The 22,649-nt window shown below is 40.8% G+C and overlaps 1 protein-coding gene across 10 annotated transcripts in view; it reads left to right on the forward strand.

The window, feature by feature from the left end:
- The window catches only part of znf536 (zinc finger protein 536), a 216,555-nt gene that overhangs the window by 23,514 nt on the left and 170,392 nt on the right, over positions 1-22,649 (forward strand). For 8 of the 10 annotated variants that reach the window (XR_010912298.1, XR_010912299.1, XM_067494952.1 and 5 more), the window contains exons 2-3: positions 1,923-2,004; positions 21,878-21,992. The gene's annotated coding sequence lies outside the window, so the exon portion shown is untranslated. Of the gene's footprint in view, positions 1-1,922; positions 2,005-19,837; positions 19,928-21,877; positions 21,993-22,649 lie in introns of all 10 variants that reach the window. The other 2 variants (XM_067494954.1, XM_067494953.1) reach the window with 1 other exon arrangement.

Genomic DNA, 22,649 nt, shown 5'->3' on the forward strand with positions numbered 1-22,649 from the left:
TCTGTTCAGGTTCATCTAGTGGGCGGTTGGTTGGTGCAACACAATTTACGGGTTAGATGTGAACTATTTTGAATTTAATTAAGGGCCTGATGGGAAATAAGTAAAGAAAAGCAACTTTTAGAAACCTTGTGTGTTTTGTGTACAACTGTGCAAGGGAGACGGAGTGAACGAGAGGGAGAGGGATCTCAGGTTACAGCAGCATATGCTAAATACTCCGAAAACATACACAATGTCTTTGGTGAACAAGGTAGTCGTTATGCCCTTGGGAGCCAATTTAGATTGTGACTTAAGGCAACGTTGCTGCTTTGTGTGTGAGCATGCGTGTGGAAGTCTTAGGGGCCGTTCACACATACGGATTGAAAAACCCGGGCCAGCAACAGCTGTTATTCATTGTGAATGAGACCTTTGCAGCCCCCCCAACCCCCCGCCCCAATTGAGCTCGACAGATTCAAAGTGCGCCCGGATACACTGTGGGGGGGGGGGGGGGAAGTTGGTTCAGGATCAACTGTATGACTCAGTGAGTGACAGCTAAGTTAGAGTCAAGTGCGGTGGAAATGGAAGAGTTGTCTTTGACATGTTACCAGGACATAAAAAAGCTGCTGCCCCTCCTCACTATGGCAGACAAGGGCTGGCGTAACACCATTTTTAATCCTATTAGGTTTAGGCAATAAAATATAGTTAGGGTTAGTAACACGTCACGGTTTGGCTTAGAATCCCTGCTCCCTTAGTGTTGATGTTTGTTATGTCATCATTGTACATTATGCCACATGTGTAATGTCCTCTTGTTCACAGTAGCAGCAAAATAATCTTGTGCTAGACCGTACTCTGTTGCCTCTTTGCCATTTTCTGCCTAAAGAATCCTGTTGCAGGACTCAGCCCTTTCATGCCTGGCTGCCTTTCTAAATTCAGAACCTCTCTGAGACCTTTTTGCCAGTTAACGTTTTTGATAGTAACGTGCAGCATTTTGGATCAGATACCATCATTTGAATCAATCAAACAATAAGAACCACCTACAGAAACCCAAGAAAACAAGACAGGTGACAGGTGATCTTGTGCAGAACAAACAGCATCGAGCATTTAGCACTTAAGACTCAAGGTAAATACAGGGAACCAAGATGTCTCACATTACCATCACAGCCAACTTCAACAGATTTAAGCAAACATTTGAAATCTCACAAAAAATTAAATGCAAACCAGAGGCAGTTTATTCAGCTGTGTAGAAATAGATCAATTAGCTTTATACAACATTTTCAGGTTTTTGCACCTCAGCCGGGCATAAAAACTTTTTGCGGGGCTAAGCAACTATATCATATGTCATTTTTTTTGAAGTCGTGACACCTATCAGTCAACCCTAACAGTCAGAGTCCTATGCTGTTGCATTTTCCCCAAGTCGCATACGGCTTTAAAAGGGGGTGGCACTTTAACTTCACATACTTTGTGTTTGCTTGATTATTTTTGTGGTGTTAGGAAGCAGCTTCAAAGCTGGATCAGATAACATGTACTGCTGTGCTGCTAGGACTTCTTTTAACAGTTTTCTGCTCGTGCTATTTTTACATATTTTTACTCCCGAATGACAAACCATTTGTGTCCCAGTTTAATTCCGCTTGTCTTCGGCTGGATATTACAGTGTCAATGAAAAAGTAATCCTAACAATAAAAAAGTAAATGATTGATAAACGCAAACAATTACACCTCACGTATGTGTAATATTGCTTGTTGATGTGTAGGTGACATCACATCCTTACAGGAAGTCCTGAGGAAAAACAAAGAAGTGGGGGGGGGGGGGGGGGGGAGATTGGAGGGGATGGTTGATCAGGGCACAATATTTTAATGTGTATTTCACTGCTGTCGCTAGTGTTGCAAACTTGTCAAGCTTTCAAATGTGGATGACTGTGAATTTCCTGGTGTGTGCTTTGTTTACAGACTCTTGTTGTCCCACCTTCTGTGGAGCTGTCGGCGCTCTTCCTGACATCCGGCATTCGTTGGAGAGGCGGCAGTCACACAGGTACGATCACACCCATTGATCACAGGGGAAAGGGAGGATATTAAAGGTGTCTGTCACACTAACACACAGCCGCGCGCGCGCAAACGCTCACGCGCACATCTCGTCCTAAATCTTTGTTTATCTGGCGAAAGTCAATTGAGCATGCATGGCACTTAAGCCATGTCATGGTGTCATTCATACTTGGGAACTGCCCATTGCTGCATCTGTTGGTGGGTCAGTGATTTGCTCTGAAGTGCTTCAAAGTTAGATATGATGAGGTATTTATTCATAGCCGACACCTCCATTTTCCTAACCACGCAGTAAGAAGGCCACACAAAGTCAGTGATGCTGCAAAATCTGACACATGTTATTGCAGCAACAAGTCCTTCAAAGTAAACAGCCACTTACCATATTTGTTCCTAGCCTCTCATATGACCCACAGATTCGTCTGTTGCAGCAAGCGCCCCAGTGACAGTAGGCATCTGCTGAAACTGCACACTCAAGGCACCGGGCACCAAAATGGCGTCTGTCGACTCTCACTGTCAAAACAGTCAAATTTGTAACTGTACAAACAGCTTATTTGGACTTTTTTTAAAAAAATAGAAAGGTTAAGTAATTTGGCACAAATACACAATGTTATTAATGATGACTGAATGTTGTTTCACATTGGACTTGAATTCTGGTCTCCTGCGTGAAAGCTCCTTAAACGTTTGACTATAGCTGCTAGGTGTCACCCATCTTTAATACATTTGTTTTAAATGTTTTCGGCTGTTGGCACAAATGGTCTAAAGAGTTGTACACTCATTATTTGTGCAGTCTCTCTATTGATGGGGTATGAGAAGTCTGGCGGGTCTAAGCCCAGTGTGAAATGTACTTTTAGCATATAAAAATCCACTTTTGAAGGTTGATTGTCAACATTTTCAAGTACACCCGTGAGTATAAGAACTGTTGATAAGCTGAAAACTTTTTAAATAAATGTTAACAACCTACAGCCTTAAAATTAGCTGAGCAGCGGAAGATATTAAATGTTGATAAAATGTATCTAAACCATTGAAATAACAGCTGTGGCCTACTTAGTTTTGCAGCCTAATTTTTTCAAACTGCTTGCTCCATATACTGGATGCCTAGATACAGATGTATTGAGATGATTAGGTTGAAAATAGTTTAATAAATTAATTACATTAATAAAATATTTTTATATCCATTCAAGATTAAATGGACATGATGACATGAAACAAGAGGTCTATGACATGCAACAAAGGTCTGGAGCCAGAAATGACGTCTATGTGCATTTGGGTTCTCTGCTTCATGAAATATTATATAGCATTGTAAATCCAAGATCAGTCATCCAAACACTTGATGACTGAAACACAGTTTGGTTTTTTTGTGTTCATTTTTACCATTAAATGAAGATATAAGTAGGTCCAGGGACACAGTAACTACACTGCTACTTTGGCGCAGGAGGTAGAGCAATCGTCCATCAATCCCACAGTTGTTGGTTCGATTGCCGGTCAAAGTGCCCTTAAATACAGTAAGACACCAAACCCCAACTTAGTTGCTCCCGGTGAGTGTTGGCCAGCTGGCGCCCGATAGCAGCACCCCCATCGATTTGTGGCTGCAACTAGGTGAATCACAAGCAGTGTAAAGTGCTTTGAGTGCCAATAGTACTAGAAGCATCCAGACCATCTAAATGTAGACAACTCCTCTCTTTTAATGACAAACCACCAACACACCTAAATGACATGGTCAAAATTTTGGTAATTCTTTAGATCGATTAGTAAATATTGTCTTCATTGCTATAACATAAAAATAAAAATACTTTCTCTTTAGTGCAAATTTCAATCAAGACAGAGAGTAAAGATCTATTATCTTAAAATTGTTATGTCTGTTTTGCATAAGTATTTAAAGAGTTTTGGCCGTTCCTCAAACACACACACACACACACACACATGCACAGCTTGCCTGTCAAAAAGCCACAACGCCGTCAGTTCCTCTCTATGTAGCTCAAGGAGACAATTAGCAAACAGAGGTGACATGGTAAACAGGTGCAAGCCATTATTCCTGGAGCTGGAGGAGCGTGGCCACCCCATCTTTTATACTGATGGGCTTTTATGGTGTGTACTGTATGTGTGTCAGTGAGTGATTAGAGATCAAGTGACAAGTACAAGTGAGGGGATATATCTGCTTTGGGTTAGAATGCTTTATCCCACCTGGTTGTTTGAAATCATCATCTTCACCATCACCATCATAGCCACTATTCTGCTCATACAACAGACGTTCACCTTTCTCTCTGACATTCCCCATCTTCTTCTTTCTTCCTCCCTCTGATAATTACTCACGCAACCTCACTTCTCTGTATTCTTTTAATTTGTAACAGACCACCGTCCTGAGAGTTGGCTTCTGCAGAAACAGATAAAGAGAAGAAGGGGGTCAGGCCGGTTTGTAAAAATTGATTGCTTGTAAAGTGCTAATCAATTGAAACCTTTTCTCTTGAAGCCAGAAAAATTCATATTCTAACATTTATTGTAAGATTCACATTCAGCAGGGATTGAACGTATATATGACAGCTGTCATCTTCAGGACAAGCTGAGAAAACAGCTTGTCACCCTGCATTCACAAATGCGTCTCAAAAGTTAAAAAAACATAGACATATTTGTCTTCATACCTTAATAATAATATTATGATGCTACAGTTCTCCAGTCAAACCTTGCCTTGGTGATGGTCTGCTGTTTTGGAGCACATTTTACCGGCTGTAGTTTCATTAATCAAATATAGCATGGGTGAGTCATGCCGTTTTGGCTTGTGTCATATCTGAGGTATGTGCCACAGATTTCCCTCATATTGGAAGCAGAGCTAACACATGCTCCCTTTGACGTATTCTCACACCATTTCTCACACAAAGCGCTCACACATACAGGCGAACACACACACACACACACACACACACACACACACACAGATGACTTATATAGAAAGAGATTCGTAAACAGAGCTGCACACACAGATGAACATTTAGAGAGACGCACACAAAGCCTTGACATTCCAAACCTGCTCCTGACAAAACGAGGCACGAGCTTCCAGTGAATGTGTATCTACAGTATAGGATTAGTGTAAAATGGCAAGTGCGCTTACTGATGTACTGGACAAGTTGGAGGTACTTGCACTTTTATATTTGATCTCTAGGCCATTGACTGTACATTTGCCGTGATTAACTTTGACTTAAACAATGTGATACATTTCTAAACTATGACGAATTTTATAGATTAAATTACCCAAAAAAAAGTTAAAACCCAACTATTGAGCATCCACATTGCTCACACAACCATGCAACAGCAACAATAATTATTACACATTTAAATATTGTGTTATGATTCCACATTTGATGCTTTGTGTCTGCCTGTAATTTAAAAAATACTATATTGAATTCATTCATACTTTTTTCTTCGCGTTAAACTGATTACCTGTATCTCCCAGATCATTTTTTTTTTTTATACGGATGTCAATGTCATACTTGTTGCATTTGTACAAATACATAAAAACTGTACAAATATAGCAATTTTGTGAACAGTTTTTTAATCATAGCTCTGACTCTTTTCTTCAGGCTGTAATATATACTTTTTGATTTTTTAAAAAGTGTTTTTTTTTTTTAATTCTAAGTGTTCTACATCAAGACCTAGCATTGATTCCATTGTTGGACCTATATGCCCGATACCAGCAAAATCACTGGTACTCAGTTTTGGGGGGATTTTGTTCCCATAAGAAAACTGAAAAGGAGCAACATACGGTGCAGTGGTAGTGGGTGGAGAGGGGTCAATTTTCCCACAGTTTCCTCTTGAATCTTATTGGGTTAAGATTGTCACTGCTGTGTGGTGCTCTACCCTGCTGGTATAAATAAGACATGATTGGCATCACAGCAAAAAAACTCTCTCTAACTCTGTCTCTCTCTTTATCTCTCTCTGTGTCTGACAGCCTTCATTTGCTGGAGGAGTGGCAGACTTGGTGGGAGTTAATGATTATAATTATTTAGCTTTTTTTTTTTACATTGTGGGATAATTATTTAAGAGGTTCGTGTAGTCATTGTTGTAATCAGTAAAGAGAGATTACAGAAAATCCACATGCCAACAGATGGCACTTGGCTGTTGTTGTTGCTTCATATTAAACCCAGTACGGTACAGTCGGTAGCAGGCAGGCAGGAGTGAGGGGACCATCGGAGAAGGGCCAAATTATAAAACCGATCTTTCCTTCATCATAAATCAGCTATTTCAGTGACACCACTATCTTCCCCAAGTGTTGGACTTTTAGATGTTGTGAGTTAGTCGTAGATTTGCAAAAAAAAGTCATTGAACACAGCAAAAACAGAACAACCATAATTTGACTGGAGAAACCATCACCCTTTGACTTTATTTATTAAAACCACAGCGAACAATCACAGTTGTTCGCATACAACCCAATCACCAAACAAGGTCAGCGTTTGCCGTCCCTGCTCCTCTGGGACACCGGCTGCTTCAGCCGCCTCCTGAACTGTGAGCTGACATTTCATTCATATTATACCTACAATCGGTTATTATTTCCGTTTTTTTTTTTGAGTCTTTATTTATTTATGTATTTTTTTTTTTAACAAGTGAAAAAGAAACAGATAAAAACAAAGTGAGGCGTGGGCACTTGCTATCCAGGGTCGGGGAGCAGGAGGAACACCAAGGCTGCTGGCCTACATTCCTGACTAATTGTATAATTGGAAAAGCTCTCCAAATGAGCAAGCAAGCCCCCCCCCCCCCCCCCCAACCACCTCCCTCTTACTCACTTAACACCCTCCCCCCCCCCTACCCCACCCACCCACACATGCACGCCCTTCAAAGCAAATCACAAAAGAGCATTTTGGGAATAATAATAATTTCAAAAAGGGTCCATTATTAATCCCACACTGTAGCATCCCTGGCAGCAGCAGCTAGGCTGGTTAGCACAAACACACACACAAACGCACACACACACCACCATGACGTACAGCAGTTAGTTGTCTATTGGAGTTGAACTAGTGTCAAACCAAATTACATAAGTAAATCACAAATTCTAATTTTCTTTCATAAAATAACATAACGCAAATGAAAGATAGAAACAAAAAGGCAAAAATGTGTAACATTCTGATCAGTAGTGATCAGTAGTAGTATTGATACATATTCTATCCATCCATCTATCAATTGGCTAAACCCACTGAGTTTGTTTCGTCTTAAACTAACTTAGTTGACTTTACTGGAAAACTGTGTGGAAACCAGTTGCCTCTATTTTCTACCAAGTTATTAACATGGAAACTGAACGGGGTGCTGCGATCCAATCAAGTCAGGAATCTTTACTCAAAATCATTCGATTTCCTGACCTTTGACATTTCTCAGCGTTAAGAGTCAATTCCTAGTTAAAAAGTGAGAACTGAGCCACTGAATTTAACACTAACCTGTATCATGGTCAAGTATGGTTCTTATTATTATGGGAAAAAAAACAATGTAATATAAACTGAAAACACGTACAAAGTCTGTCATGTTTCAAACTACAGTTTCAAAGTTTTAGAAAAGAAGAGGCTCTAAAAAATGTTAAAAAATTCTTAACCAGGGCTGAGCCATCTACTAATGTTGTTACTGTTTTGTAACTGTCAAACTTGTAAACTGTAAGTTGAGTTGAAAGTAAATTTCAAGTTCTGACACTAAGCTTATCCTGAAAATGTAAAACTTAGATATTTATGTTATGTTAATAAAAAAAATATAAGTTGATTCCACAAAATCCCAGTGTAACAACTTCGAGTGTAGGGTCACAGAGGAAGCTGGATCCAATCCCAGCTAGCAGTGGGCCTCGCTGGTACGAACCCTGAACCCTCTTGCCTCGAGGTAACAGTGCTAAGTGCTGCACCATTTTGTTGCCTGTCAGCACTTAGATACATTTAAGACACGTGGGAAACATTAATACAAAAAGGGTTCAAATCAAAGCAGCACAGTCTAAATTTTTACAACAAGGGGTGTTTAAAAACCAGGGGGATCCTGAACTCAGATAGTGCTGTTTACATCGGTGTGATTAATCAATCATATTATTTCAGAGCTGCAAAAGAAAGTTTTCACAAGCTGAACCCTCTGTGACAGGTAAACCCTCATGTACTTCATGTGCAAAAATGTATCAGTTTAAAACAGTTTCTAAAATTTAGCTGAAACTGATGAAAGGTACTGATCTAAACTTTTTGTTTGGTCATAAATAAGTAGCATTCTGGCCACTAAAGGTTGATCTACCTGTGTGTTTGCTTCGTGCTCATATTTTACTGTTGGTACTAGAGCTCATGGTCAAATTGGATTTTCTGATTTATGGTCCCTGCCACGCGCCATTCATTTCCATGGCTACTGAGGGGGAGGGGGGGGTTGGAGGGTAGACGTGAAGGGAGATGATTTCTGAGGTCGACAGCGGTGTCTAACGGGATTGTGGGGTGCCGTTAAAACGAAGCTGTTAATTAATGCTATTGATCAGAAAAAAAAATAAAAGCAAATGTGATTTGCATACAGCCCAAGTGATCAATGCATTAACCGATTTTTTTTCTCCCCACTCTGAAATCTGATTTCCTGAGTTTTAAAAGTGAGAGAGACCGAGAGAGAGTTCAGACTAATGTGGATCGATCGGGCCTCTCACAGACAAGAATACAAAGCATTTTATTAGCCGTTGAAGGGTGAAACATACCAGGGCAGAAGACACGGTTGGAAGTTGGATTATGTATTTATGTCTCATTTTAACAAGAACAACTGCCATCTTCTGCCTTTATGTATCGGTTAAAACTGTTATCGACATCGTCGCAACATCCCCCCCCCCACCCCGCCTCCTTGTAGTGAACATGGTAATAAGGTGATATTTCTTCAGGGCCAAACAAAATCTGTTTTATAAAAGGCAACAATGTAAAAATCATAACACCTATGACAATAACAACAGGGGCACAGAGAGAAAAAACAAAAAAAACAGGTGTTAAAAAAGCAATATGTTGTTGTTTCTGCCCCCCCCCCTTCTCTCCTTTGTTTCCCTCGCTGTCAAGAGCAGCTTATTATAGCGTATTGATTTATAAAGCTTTAAATGTGATCCTCCATGTCCAAGTCAAGGGCAGGGAGTGAAAGAGAAAGAGGAGCGAAGAAGAGAGGGGAATGAGAAAGGGAGGAAAAGGCAAGGGAAGGAAAGAAACGTGAAGACGAGGAGAAAAAAAGGCGTCTGGAGACGGATAGAGATAGAAAGAGTGTCCACGACATGGGGAAGTGGCAGCGAGGCATTTTTAGAGCTGCTCTGGAACACAAAAGGGTAATTGTTTTAGCCCAGATGTTGCTTTCGCACAACAAGCAGGATACAATGTTCCTACTGAGCTGATGAGCCCAATCAGTGAAATGATTAAAAATTGATTTTGTCCCTGTAATTACAGTATGTAAACTACTTAGCCGGGATTGCAAAGGAAGTGATTTTCTAATTACGTATATACTCTGGTGTCTAATGATTGGTTTTTTGAAGTAATGAAGAGAGGGTCCTAACGACTCCACTGTGTTCTGTTGTTGAAGGGAGAAGGCATGTGAAGGGGTGTGTGTGTGTGTGTGTGTGTGTAGTAGTAGTAGGGGGATGAGGGTGTGTGTATGTGTTTGGGGGGGGGGGGGGGGGGGGGGGGTGAGAGAGCATCGTTAGGGCAAGACAGCAGGCTTGGATACAAAAGGGGGATAAAAATTGAATTTTTGCCAGCCAGTGCTAGCACACTAACGCGGGGGCCCTGTGTTCGTTTGCATGGGATCTGGAATGCTAAATGGAGGCTGTGACTTCTCATGGGGGTCGCAGGCCTTAACCAACCCTTGCAATCTGGACCCTGCAATTAAAACCTCATGGGGGTTAGGGATTCAGGACATCGCACACGCACAGAGGAATTAACACTCGTGCAGGCCACTAACACACATAAATAAGCATATAATATAGCCGGGCTCTTGTGGTTTGCACTGTATAATGTCTTCCTAAAATTATGTTTCTGTGCAGCTAAACTACAATCACAGATATGTTTTTTTATGGGGAACATAATTGCATCCAGATAATGTTAACATAGCCAGTGTATGTTAATAATAATAACCCTCAGTGACAACAAGCAAATACTAATGCATTGAAACTGAACATTTCTGTAAAATGTTGCCAAACGAGGGAGATTTTGATGCCAAAATATCTAATGTTGCAGTACAGCATCCAGTTTGTCAGCATTATTAAATATGTTATGATCGTGTTTAGGCACTCACAGCACTTGGATAAGGTTAGAAAAAACATTGTGGTCTTTGCTACGTAACAGAGGGGAAAAAAAAAAAATCATCAGTCACTTTACACACAACCTGTTTATTCTTTCTTTAACCAAAAGAAGCTTTGGTTGCTCACGAACAACCACACACTGGAGTCTCCAGTTAACCTTGGATCTGTGGCATGATGCTCCTGTATTGTATTGTATTCACACCATCCACCTCCGTGTGACTTGTTTCAGGTAATACGTTTAATGCTTCATTAGTTCATTAAAACATATATGACTCTGACTGCTTTTTTTCATTTTTCATCATTTGTAACATCAAATTCTTACAAGATCACATAGAACATGGCTGTTAGTCTGAATTTAATCTAATCCATGTAGTAGGTATTGCTACTGCAACAGTCGAAAACATTTTTCTAATTTTAAAAGAATTAACGGTTAATATCCTATATGCACCATAAAACAGAAAGTGGTAATGATCATTTAATTAAAGAAGACTATAAATAAGAAAGGCCCCATATGTTGAGCTAGTTCTTATTGGTTTATTGCAGAACTGTGTATTAGACTGGCTGTTTAGAAAGACATAACATTTTTTAAGAGTTTTAACCTGGTGTTTTTTGGGGTAGAGGAAATGGCTTTACTACATGTGAAACATCTAGTTTATCAAATCGTATTCAAAGCAGCAAGTCAAGGTATCAGAAACCTTGATTGTGAATCATGTAAGTACTCTGACTCCCTGCTCACTTTACCTTCAGTCTCCTCATCTGCACCATCTCAGCTAATAAAGAAGATGGGAGACAACTAGCCTGCGAATTAGCCACAGTTCTGCCCTAAAGCAGCCAACACTGGCTGAAGGACCTCCTGTCAGAAGATGCATTAATCAGCAACCAACCAACCTGTGTGGGCATCTTCTCATTCTCTCTCTTTATTTTAGCTGATGCACACAGTCTTGTTAAATCCACTTGTTTCAGTGGGAGAAGAATCTCCGTCTTGTCCTTCTTTTCCCGTCAACCACAACTTGACGAGCCATCAAAGATGCAACCTTTGACTCAAGCTGTAAATAAAAATCAAGCGTTGAGTCCGGTACACAGTGTTATTGCGTCGAGGCACAGAAACAACCAAGGAGTCACTCTATCAGGCAGGGAATATAGAGATAAACTTACAGGGTCGCAGAGCACATAAAGAGCACATAAATCATACCACCCAGAATGAGACACTGCCTCAACTGTGGCTGTGCTCTCTCCTTCTTCTCTCCTCTTAACATATCTACTAAAGCTAAACATATTCTCCTTATCTTCTGTTCAATATTCAATATTTAATTATGACTTTGTTCATTTATTTTTTCAAATAATTTTTTTCGAGAGAAATAAAAGGACGTGAGTTAAGCCTCTGATTATTGGGAGGGAAAGATCTGTGGTTTTTAGTTCCTTGGGAACATTAATAAGTGACAGAAAGCTAGATTAAGAAAGCTGGGATGCAGCTAGAAAGAAAAACGACAAAGCTTTGAAATTCTGCCAGTATCACCAACTGCACTCTTCTGACACAGCTGATTGTAAGAGAAGCTGATAGCACAGCCGGCGTATGCCTTTAATAATTCATTTAGTTAGGCTATGATCTATCATTTTGTACCTTTTGACATGCGATATTGAAATTTAATATTGCATCAATACAAATGATGTACTGCCAGTCGTCGGGAGAAAAGATCTGGATTGCAAAAAGATCTCTGCAAATGTCTTTTCACTCCTCTCCCTCTCCCGCTCCTTTTCAAAGCCTTATTGTACTCAAGTAGAAAAGCATAAGAGAAACATCTGTCTTTTTTTCCCCCCTCTTTACTCCTGACTTTGATATGTGTGTTTAAAAAACTGACAACTTAAAACGCTCAGGGAGAAACTCTCCTGCTATAACCAGAGTCAAGAGAGGCTTGGAAAGGGAAAAAAAAAAAAAAAAGAGGGTGGAGGGGTTGGGGTGGAAGTAAGTAGGAGAGGGAACATGACAGCAGTGGCTGAGGGAGACGTCACGCGTTGTAGAGATCTTTGACATGACTCTTTAGTGCGGTGAAATCCCACAGGCGATATTCAGGCTACGAGAGGAGCATTGAGGGAACCAAAGGCTGCTGTTGTGGTGTCAGTCTAGCCTGGCTCCCAGACTGCATCGTGTATGCAGTCTGCTCAGTGAGATAGGGATCCACCGATAGCAAGCCTGCCTGATGTCAGTCTGAAGTAGATTATATGTGTCAGAGGATTTCCTCACCACTAAACACTGCTACTAAGGGAGACAAGCCAAAAAAAATAAAAAATCCAAATTAAAAAGTAGATTTTCTACATTTTCACATGTAGATGATAAAGTGGATTTGATTATAATCACCAGTGATGCCACACCACTGAACAAAGCTAATATCAGTGTCGCCTGAGACAGGTCAGCCCACTGGATACTTATTGTACAGTAGCCTCAGACACTTCAATACTTCACACGCCAATGTTTTCAGCAGGTTAAATAAAAAGTGTGTGACACAGCTGCAAATCATTGTCTTTATTGTGAAACTAAGGGATTTTTTTTTCATTAACCTGCTATTTAGCCCATATAGAGATTTTGGCCATCATTAGAAAAGACGTTCACCAGGCAAAAAACATATGTTAAAAACATTTCTGGTAGCATAGATTTTATTATTCAATTCATGACGAAGAATAAATGCCGAATGTCTTAAGATTTGCACTTTTGGAAAGACCTGCACATAGCAATAAAGGTATCGTGTAGGGACCATGACAATGTAAATAGTTAGGGAGCTAAAACTAGAATTTAACCACAGTGGTTTAGGTTATTAATCTCACCCAGTTTGAATGTAATCAACCTTTTTGGCCTGTGCGTACAGGTTAGTAGGTCCCTACTCTTGCTGCCAACAGGCACCTGGGTGCTTATCAAGCACCAGACCATTATTGTCACAGCTACAATACAAAACACAGAACTACAACTTTGTTCCATTTAGGCATCAAAACTCAAAGTGTGTGATTGGTTAAAAAAAAAGAGTTGATCGTGGTTAAGCACTTGAGTTAAAATAAAGTAACAACATTGACTTAAGTTACCTCATTTTCTGTTGGTTTGAAACATGATATGAATGGCCGTCCCACATTACAAAGCCCTTTGATTTGTCTCCTAATTAACCAAAATGACCACCTACCTGCACTGACTTTGTTGCTTTTTACATTGGGTGTCTCAACCGCCACTGGCACCTTTCATTTTTCTACTCCGACTCTGCGTCCATAGTATAAAGACAAATCTATCAATGGTAATAAAGCTACTAGCCCACTGATATGCAGAACATGAACCATGACTATTGTAAATGGTAAATCCCAAATTGTCTGCTCCTATCGAGCTTTTATCAAAAGCACAATGTAACTGCAACTTAGCGTTCAGAGGGACCAGGGGTTGAACCACCAACCCTGTGATCTATGGACAGCTGCCTTACCAACTAGGCATAAGCCTAAAGCTGCATGACAATGATAATCCGGTCACTTCCATGATAACAAGACTTGCTACTTCTCCTATCCACTACCTTGAACTCCAGACTGAACCATTTAGCTCTGCTGTCATTTGATGTGTTCATTCTTGCATGAAGACATCATTGTTTAAACAAACCTTTAACAAAACCAGACAGCAGTGATCATTTCTAATCTTACATTTGTATGTGTAATATGTACACATCAGTATATTTTCAAATGATAATATATTTCAGTCTGTTGGCAATATGTGGTGGTTGGATTAAGTTTACTGGTAACTTTTTAAGATGTGTAAGCAGATTTGCAAAAAGATTATTGTGGTGGTAAATTGCAGGAGGTTCTGCCTAAATGCCAATAAACATTTTGTTGCTACAAACTCAAGTCTGTTGACATCAGATAATCTTGCCTTGTATTATATGGAATGATCAGACTTTGAAAAAGCATTGTTTGAATGCATCAAAAAAAAAACATATGGCCTGTGATGTGCTTGATGATTACAGATGATGGTGTTGATGATGATAGTGATGCTGTCAGTGACAATAATGATTACGACAATATGGAAGGTGGCCATTACAGTGAGGATATTACACACGTCCTAGCTTCCAGGGCTCTGACGTGTTTCTTCTGTAGGTGTAAGAGAGATTTCAGCCGACAGTTCAAAGTGAACATGTGGAATATGTGTCTCAGCGTCGGCTACAACGTCTTTTCACATGGCTTTGGGTGAATCAGAGATGCTGACCTGTTACCATGTGTACACACCACTGTCACTCTTGTGCCAGATAACTAACGAGTGTGTATGGCTGTGTCATTAACACCATGTTTATCTCTGTATATTTGCATTTTTTACCACTGATGTACGGATGTCAATTAAACAGGGGAAGGAAAAAACAGTTTAGGTGACGATCCCTGCGTGCAATTGTGGGCTATTTATAACAGCCCCTCTCTTGATTTCCCCATGGCCTCATGCACCTCAGAAGCAACACATGACAATGTTTCTGCTGAGGTTGTCAGTCTCACGCAAAGCTTTGACTTGCTGATTGCATTAACAAAGAGTCTGTACACCAAAACGTCACCTTTTTGCTAATTCCCTCCATTTCTTCCAGGCTCGTCGACCTTTCGCTGCACCCTGCTCTGAATATCTAGGCTCTCTGCCATGCATGTAGGTGCCTGGATATGTTGACAGTGGGAAAGAATGACAGCGAGAGGGGGGGGGGGGGGGGGTTTGGTGTAGTTGGGAGGTGCCCTGGGTTACACTGGGTCATGGTGCGCCTCCCTGCTCTCAGCCTTATGTCAACGCTTTATTATTTTACCTGCCCAGGTCCTGACCTGCTTTAGCCGGCACCTGCCTTTTCTCACACTTTTCAGAAAAGCAGGTTTTGATTAAACACAAGCTCGTTGAAAACTTGATGTAATGCAGGAGGCATCAACAAAACTGGAACATGTTGCGCCATCCATTGTAGTGTTGAAAGGATTAATTGAAGGGTCTACCAACAGAGATAATTGGTTAGTTGTTCAAGTTATTCATCAAGAGCAAAAAAAAAAGCCAAAACTTTTCACTCTTTCATTTTAGATTGAAAATCTTCTGATATCTCGTTGACCAAAAGGGGGTGACGGCACTTTTATATGTGCAGCGTTTTATACAGGCAGACGTGTTTCACACAGTGTCGGCAAACAGCGTGTGTTTTAAACAATCTTTAAAAACAAGAAAATCTGTCACCAAAAAATTAATTAATAATTAAAAAATTTTGAGACTACAGCACAATATATTCATTATCATTATTATCTAAATAGCGGGATTATTAAAAACAAAAGATAATCATTTAAAAAAATTGAACATTTGTCACTTGCATCCCTCTTCCTGATGTCACTTAGAAAAAGTATTCAAAGGCTTAACTTGACTTTCCGATTACCTTTTACATTACATTCAGCTGGTGCACTTTGTGGCCTGTTATCTTCAGTTTTTCTTTTGTTGTCTGCAGACTTTTCTTTTATCTTTCCTCCTTCCTTCCTTCCTTCCTTCCTTCCTTTCTTCTTCTTGCCTCGGGGGTGCGTTTGGCAGGTCAACACCTCAGCGTGTGGGGCGTTGTGGGCCGCATGACCTTTGTCTGTCATTGTTTTGTTCCTCACACCTCACCCAGGGAGAAGGGGAAGGAGCTTAGTGCCTTACACCTGCCACTGGTTTGACTGTCATACTGCTGGAGATTGGCATGGGATATGCTTGATCTTGATGCAGGAAAGGGAGCCAACAGCCAAACAGTTTGTGAGTTTAGGGACGAAACATACATGTTACCAAGCACATGTATGCCGTTCTTAGTCTGTGATGATTTGGAGCATTGTTTGGGCACATAGTCAAAAATGATTACTAGGCAAGAAATGTTGTTGTCGGTCAGAGTCTGGCCCCTTTTGAACCTGCTAACCTTTTAAATCCTTCAGATGTACACAAACCATGCCAGGAAGTATGTGAACAATAATGCAGATGACGTGCTGCGTGTTGTGTGTAGACGTACACTTGGGTAAACATGTAGTATAAAGTATAATGTGTATCTTGAGCTTTACGAACCTTACAGAGTGGGTACATATCAAGTGCACTGTGGTTAGAGTGGACTGAAGCCTTCGTGGCTCTGATAGTAGTGTCAGATTGAGAGGAACCCAAACAAGCAGCTACAACGTAGAAGCCACAGCAAAAGTAATATTAGTTCCAAATGCGATTTGCATTCTTGCATGCAGCATTGAGAGATAAATCAAATGCACCTCGAGTGAATAAGGGGAAGAAGATGAAATGAAATACCCAAATGCTGCCTCCACTGGGGCCTGATTGAGTTCAGGTGGCTGGAAAGTGTCTCACCCAGGGCTAGTTGTCAGTGAAGGATCTGCTGTCTTCTCATCTCTCGGTGCTGCGGGGCTAACTTGTGAACACTGGGTGTGTCGCTTTGACGGATGTTTGTGTGCCTCCTGTGTTGTGGGGGGACGGGCCATTGACACACTTCATATTTCAGCGGCAAGGTCTGAGCAAGAAATGAAGATTGATGTGGAAAAATGGCGTGGCAACCCATCGCCCCTCCGATACATATATTATCATTTACATGGACGTGACACCTTTGTGCATGTTTTTATGTCTATATATACACACACGCACGGGCATGATCCAAGGCAGCGTAGACATTCATGTGTGCGTGTGTGTGCGAGGGGGGTCATTATAGACATCTGATATAATTGCATTTGATCTCCAAATAAACAGAGAATCAGTCCATCTCCTTGGTGGAGATGGCAGATGTGATGGACGAGCGCATTAGTGGCGAAGACAACATTAGATTTGCTCAAAATTATTGATCTTTTGTTTGCGAGCCAAGTCGGCGATAAATAACAGTGCATGGGAGATGTGACTCATTATCACCATGCCAAAAGCCCGACAGACCTCTGTCAAAACACACTCTCCTTCCCCCCCCCCCCCCCCCTCGTCTCTTCCTCCTTCCTTTCATCTCCGTCACTACAAACCAATTTAATCTGTTTTTAATCCTTCCCTCTTTTCTGTTGCTGGTGCCTTTAATACGAGGCCTCACTGTCACTATCTGATTCGCTTAAAATTTTAATCCTGCGCTGATAACCCTGTATTATTACATGTTCCATACACACACACACACACACACACACACAAGGGAGCAGGACACTCACACTTATGCACATGCAAATATGTATACACACACACACACACATTTAGTGGCTCTCAGTGTTTTATTCCTTTTTACCTTCTTAGTGAAGAAAAAATCCTGTTATCACACAATGGGTAATTTATATCCATTACCAGCGTTTTCAATCCTTTTCAGTGAGGCTGTCACTGCCTTTGGCACACTCGTGATTAATGTGATCTAATAATAGTCTGCCATTATATTTCCTTTAGTAAAACATGTAGCAACATCCTATTCAGCTCCACGAAATTCATTGCCCCTTAAAATATTTTTCCCCTTTTCGTTTGAAAGACAAGATTGCTGTTTTTTTTTGTTTTTTTTTCCCCTCTCCTCCATCTCGCTGCTTCCCAGGAGGTGATTATTTGTTGGGGGGGGAGGGGGGGATAGAGGTTGGTGGTTGGTGGGTTAGTAATGGCACTTCCCCTATGCTATTTTCAGACACTTATGAGAATGATAAGAGGTGCCGTGATTAAAGGTGGTTTGCGTTCGTGTCTGCAGCTCACTGTGTGGTCATCACAGTGCTAGCGAATCATGGACCTGTGCAGCAGGACTGGGGGAGTGTCATGGTTTTGACAACGTAAAACATTTATACATTTTTTGTGCTTCTCCATAATCGTTTAAGCACCATTTGCACAAAAGTTTGGACACTTTTTAAAATATGAAAAGAATGCAAGTTTTAATGGGAATTGGTACAAAAACAACAAATCAAATGTTCGAACTGAGAACTAATTTGATCACAGACCGATGGGGGAGCTGCTATGCAGCTGGCCAACACTCACCAAGAGCAACTAAGTTGGGGTTCAGCGTCTTGCTCAAGGACACTTTGACATGTTGCTGGAGATGCCGGGGATTGAACCAACAACTGTGAGATTGGTGGACAACTGCTCTACCTTCCTGCGCCACAGTAAGCGTTCAGGAAGTGAGGAGTTCGGGCTCAGGGATGCTGGCAGTGTTTCTGCACCTTGTTTATATAAGGTTGTTTCTGTGCATTGTAAAACTTTATTTGCATTGTGTTACTGACAGTAGACAGAACAATTTCTTGTATCGATACAGTGCTGAGGGCCTGAACATCACAGCTATCCAGTCTTGATTTGTTCCCTGTTCCTTGTTTACATAGGGAATTACGAACTGTAGATAATATAATCTCTCAATTCTTTGCGGTTTTACATAATTGTTAAGTTGTTGTATCCTTCCTTTACACAGACTGGTGAACTTACTCCGGTTCATCAATATTCTCTTTTTATACCAAATGAAGAAACTGACCTGTTGCCAATTAACCTCATTAGTTGTGAGATGTTCCACCAGGGTTTTTCTAAATATTATACAAACTCAAAGTGAGCAAATATAAATATAATCAAAATTCTCAGTTTTAACATTTGAAATTGAAAAAACATTTGTCTCTGTACTATCTGCAATCAAAAAAAAAAAAAAAAGGTTTTAAAGATTGGCAAATAATTTCATTCTCATTTTCTTTACATTTTACACATCCCGTTTTTTTCTGGAAATGGCGCCTGCTGAATTAGCTGTAAATTGTCATATTCACCGATTTTTGAAGAACTGTCTAAACCCTGATCACAATGAATCCTTTTTGTTTTGTCCAAGGTAGTTAAGTAGATAGGTAGTTTAGAATGGGTGATGGAGAGGAAAGATGCTCCCCATGGAATGTGCATAGGATTAGGTGTGTGTGTGTGTGTGTGTGTGTGTGTGTGTGTGTGTGTGTGTTACCAAGGAGGTGGTCCAGCAGTGGGATCTGTTCCCTCCCAGCCGGACACCCTGAGCCAGTCTGCCACTCATGGGGCACGTTTCAGACGGGGCGGTGCCAATGCTTGCATACACACACATACATGTATGAAGTCATGCAGATACACACATACACACTCCTGGCTCCATCGCACAAAGAGGGTTAACCCTTACTGGGTACTTAGACTTGTATCCAGGATGAACAGGTGGTCCCACAAAACATGGGCATCCATTTCCTCATGACTTATCCCAGTGTGTGTATGTACGTATGTGTGTGTGAGAGATGAGGGAGGGGTAGACAGAGAGATGGGAGTAGAAGGAAAAAGAGCAAACATGACTGTGTAGCTTTACTACACCTTTTGTATGTGTGGTGGCTGGTGTACGGAGCAGCTTGCGGAGGGTCCCGCCGCTCAGATGGCCATCGTTACAAGAACGATATAACATCCAGCTTCCATTTAGTGAGGGACAGCTAATATATCTGTGTCATGTGAACATTTGTTTGAGTTTGTGTGTGTGTGTGTGTGTGTGTGTTCGTCGGCACCTGACCCCAAGAATCTGACCACATCAAACACAGCTGTCATCACTTTAACGCTTTGCTTTTCCTCTTTTTTTTCTTTTTTTCGGTTTCCTCGTGAATCCCTTCATCCGGGATCCTTCCATTAAAGATAACTTGTATTGAGCCACATCTTATTCCCCTCCATCTGCCTTCCCTGCTCGTGTCTCAAGTGATCCTTTCCCAGCAGAGAAAATCGAAGGTAAACCACTTCTAAGGCAAAAAAAAAAAAATCCAAGAAACAATGTGCTTCACTTTGAATGTTTTAAATATTACCATCTGATGGATGCAAGCTCATGATAGCTGCTTTGGTTAAATACATTACAGTTACACATTTATCACCTGACCCCTTTGAAAGTTACACTCGGCATCTGGCTGCCTTTTGCAAATTCTTATATGATTATTCTCTGGGTCGGCCCCTCCCTAACCCACACACGTGGAATAGACATTTTGGAAAGTATGAGTAAGTAAACAAAGAGAACGAGGGAAGAGCAGATAAACAGAGCAGAGAAGAAGTTTCTCTCTGACTCAGCGGCTTTTACTGAAGTCTGATTAAACGAGGTGGGAAACCGCTTGGGGTTAGTAAATAACAGAGGTGTCAAAATAGTGCTTAATGACCTGGATATATACTGCATGAAATAATGTTGCTGTACATCTTTGCAGCTGTTTTCTTTTTTTCCATTTAATACCTTGGCAAACATTTTGCAACACTGTCTATTTTTAACTAACAAGACAGCAAATAATATATATTTTTTTTATTATATAATTATTGCCTAGTTATTAGTTTATTCAAAGCTGACACTGCAGTTTGAAGAAAATCTATGGGAGACAGAAATTATTAATTAAGACCCACCAGCAATCACAGGACTTTATTGTGTGGGTTCTGGTGGGTACAGTTGAAAGATAATGGCCCTACTGGAATTTAACTATTTTTATGTCTGTCGGTTTTGTTCACATGACATCATTTTCATGCAGTGATATTTTTCCTTTTTTCTTTTTTTTTTTTCCTTTGTCTGCAACAAAGGTGTTTTTAAGGGAGTTTTAATTTTTTTTAAATTATAGAGGGCATTGTATGTTGTGCACAATGGAAAGCACCGTGGAATGTTTTTGTTTTGGGGGGGGCTTTCTAAGACCAACTTACAAACTTGCTGCATAAAGAAGATTGTTTGATGAAATAGAAAATAGAGGAGGATATTTTGATGAATTGCATTTTGATCTTTTTTTGGCATTTTCCATATTTGCCATAATACAAACCAAAACCTACTGCAATCGCGGACATTTTTCATGGCAACATGTCCCCACAGTGTCAGATATTAACACTTCGAAAAGTCGTCAAATTGCACCGCTTTTTACGACCTTTGACGCCTTCAGTGTCATTACTGGTTGCTCCAGGAGCATGTGGGTGAACAATTGCGTCTGATCTGAGCTCTTAGTTAGGGAAAACAACTTCAGGGTAAGGTTACGTTAAGGGACAACAACGGTTAGGGTTAGGCATAAAAGCTTCAGGGTTCTCCCATCCATAGGACACAAAGGATGAGTATAAAACAGATGTAAATCATTTGCTCTGGTCTTCACAGTCACCAGATCTCAATCCAATTAAAAACTTATGGGAGACCCTCCACTGCCATCATCAAAACACAATATCTTTCAGAGGATGGGTGTTCTATCCGTCCAACAGAGATCCAGAGAATCAGTGCCGAGGTGCATTAAAGTTGTTCAAGTGACACACGGTGGCCCAACACCTGCAACACTTTATGTTGGTTTTACCTTTATTTGATCATCCATCTGTGCATATTTATTGCTTGTATTGCTTGAGTTTCGAGCTGACTGCAACAGTACTGCTGCTTTTTTCCTTAGGCGACATATATATTAACGGTGGAGGAAATATGAGCAATGACGAGACCCTGCATTTTAAATAATAAAATGATGGTTAGATAAATAAATGAAGAGATAAATGAAGAAAAGTTGGTGGATAAACAGCTGCAGGAAGAGATTGAGAAAGCCAGAAGTTATTGCAGAGCAGTTCATTTACCTTCCCCGTTTCCTTCAAGTAAGGAAACCCCTTCCCGAGGTGAGGGAGGGAATGGGAGAGGTGGTTGTCAGCAGATTTTCTTATCATAACGCTATGTCTTTTTCTGCTTCTCTTTTCCAGAGCTCACTAATCAGTGGCGACCAGAAGAAAGCTGAAGTTGATGCTGGCTTAACGGGGCCAAACACACTGCCACGCTGTCTAAGAAACTATCCCCTCTTCCCACCAACGGTCTAAGGTGACTCAGGGATTTCAGGGAAAAAGCAAGTGAGGGTAGAGATGCGGGGTGTGTAAGAACGTGTGGTGGGGCCTTGAGAGTTTGGGAAGAATTGGAAAGATGATTTGGGGTGGAAGGACAGGTAAAGGGATTAATTATAAGGGACAGTAGGCTTTTCTTAATGAATAAAAGCCGGGGTAAAGGAAGGAGGGAAGGAAGAGAGGGGAAATAAGGGGATCTCAACAGGCCTGTGCATTAGGTTAGCAGCTCATGAGGCTCATAAACTATGATACAATCTGTGTTGGGTGATGATGACGATCACTGTGATAACAAGGATGATCATGATAATGACGCACACACACACACCCACACACACACACACATTCATGGATAGACACAGCAGTTGGGCTGGGACACCCACTAAATGTGGCTGTGCACAGGACCTGCATGGGCATATCAACAGATAATTCCTATTTAATCCCATCAGTTATCTATTATAGTAGGGCCACTCTGTCTATCTTTAAGTCCAAGCCGTCTGTCTCTTGCCACTTGTGTCATTATCCTCTACAGTGTCCACATCAGAAGGTGTGTATTGAGCATGACTAGGTTTATGTAACATAGGAATGCATGCGTGCAATGTGGGTGACTTTACCCAACGCTCAAGGGCTTCAACAACAG

This window comes from Channa argus, chromosome 2, assembly GCF_033026475.1.
Source record: "Channa argus isolate prfri chromosome 2, Channa argus male v1.0, whole genome shotgun sequence".
Lineage (NCBI taxonomy): Eukaryota > Metazoa > Chordata > Actinopteri > Anabantiformes > Channidae > Channa > Channa argus.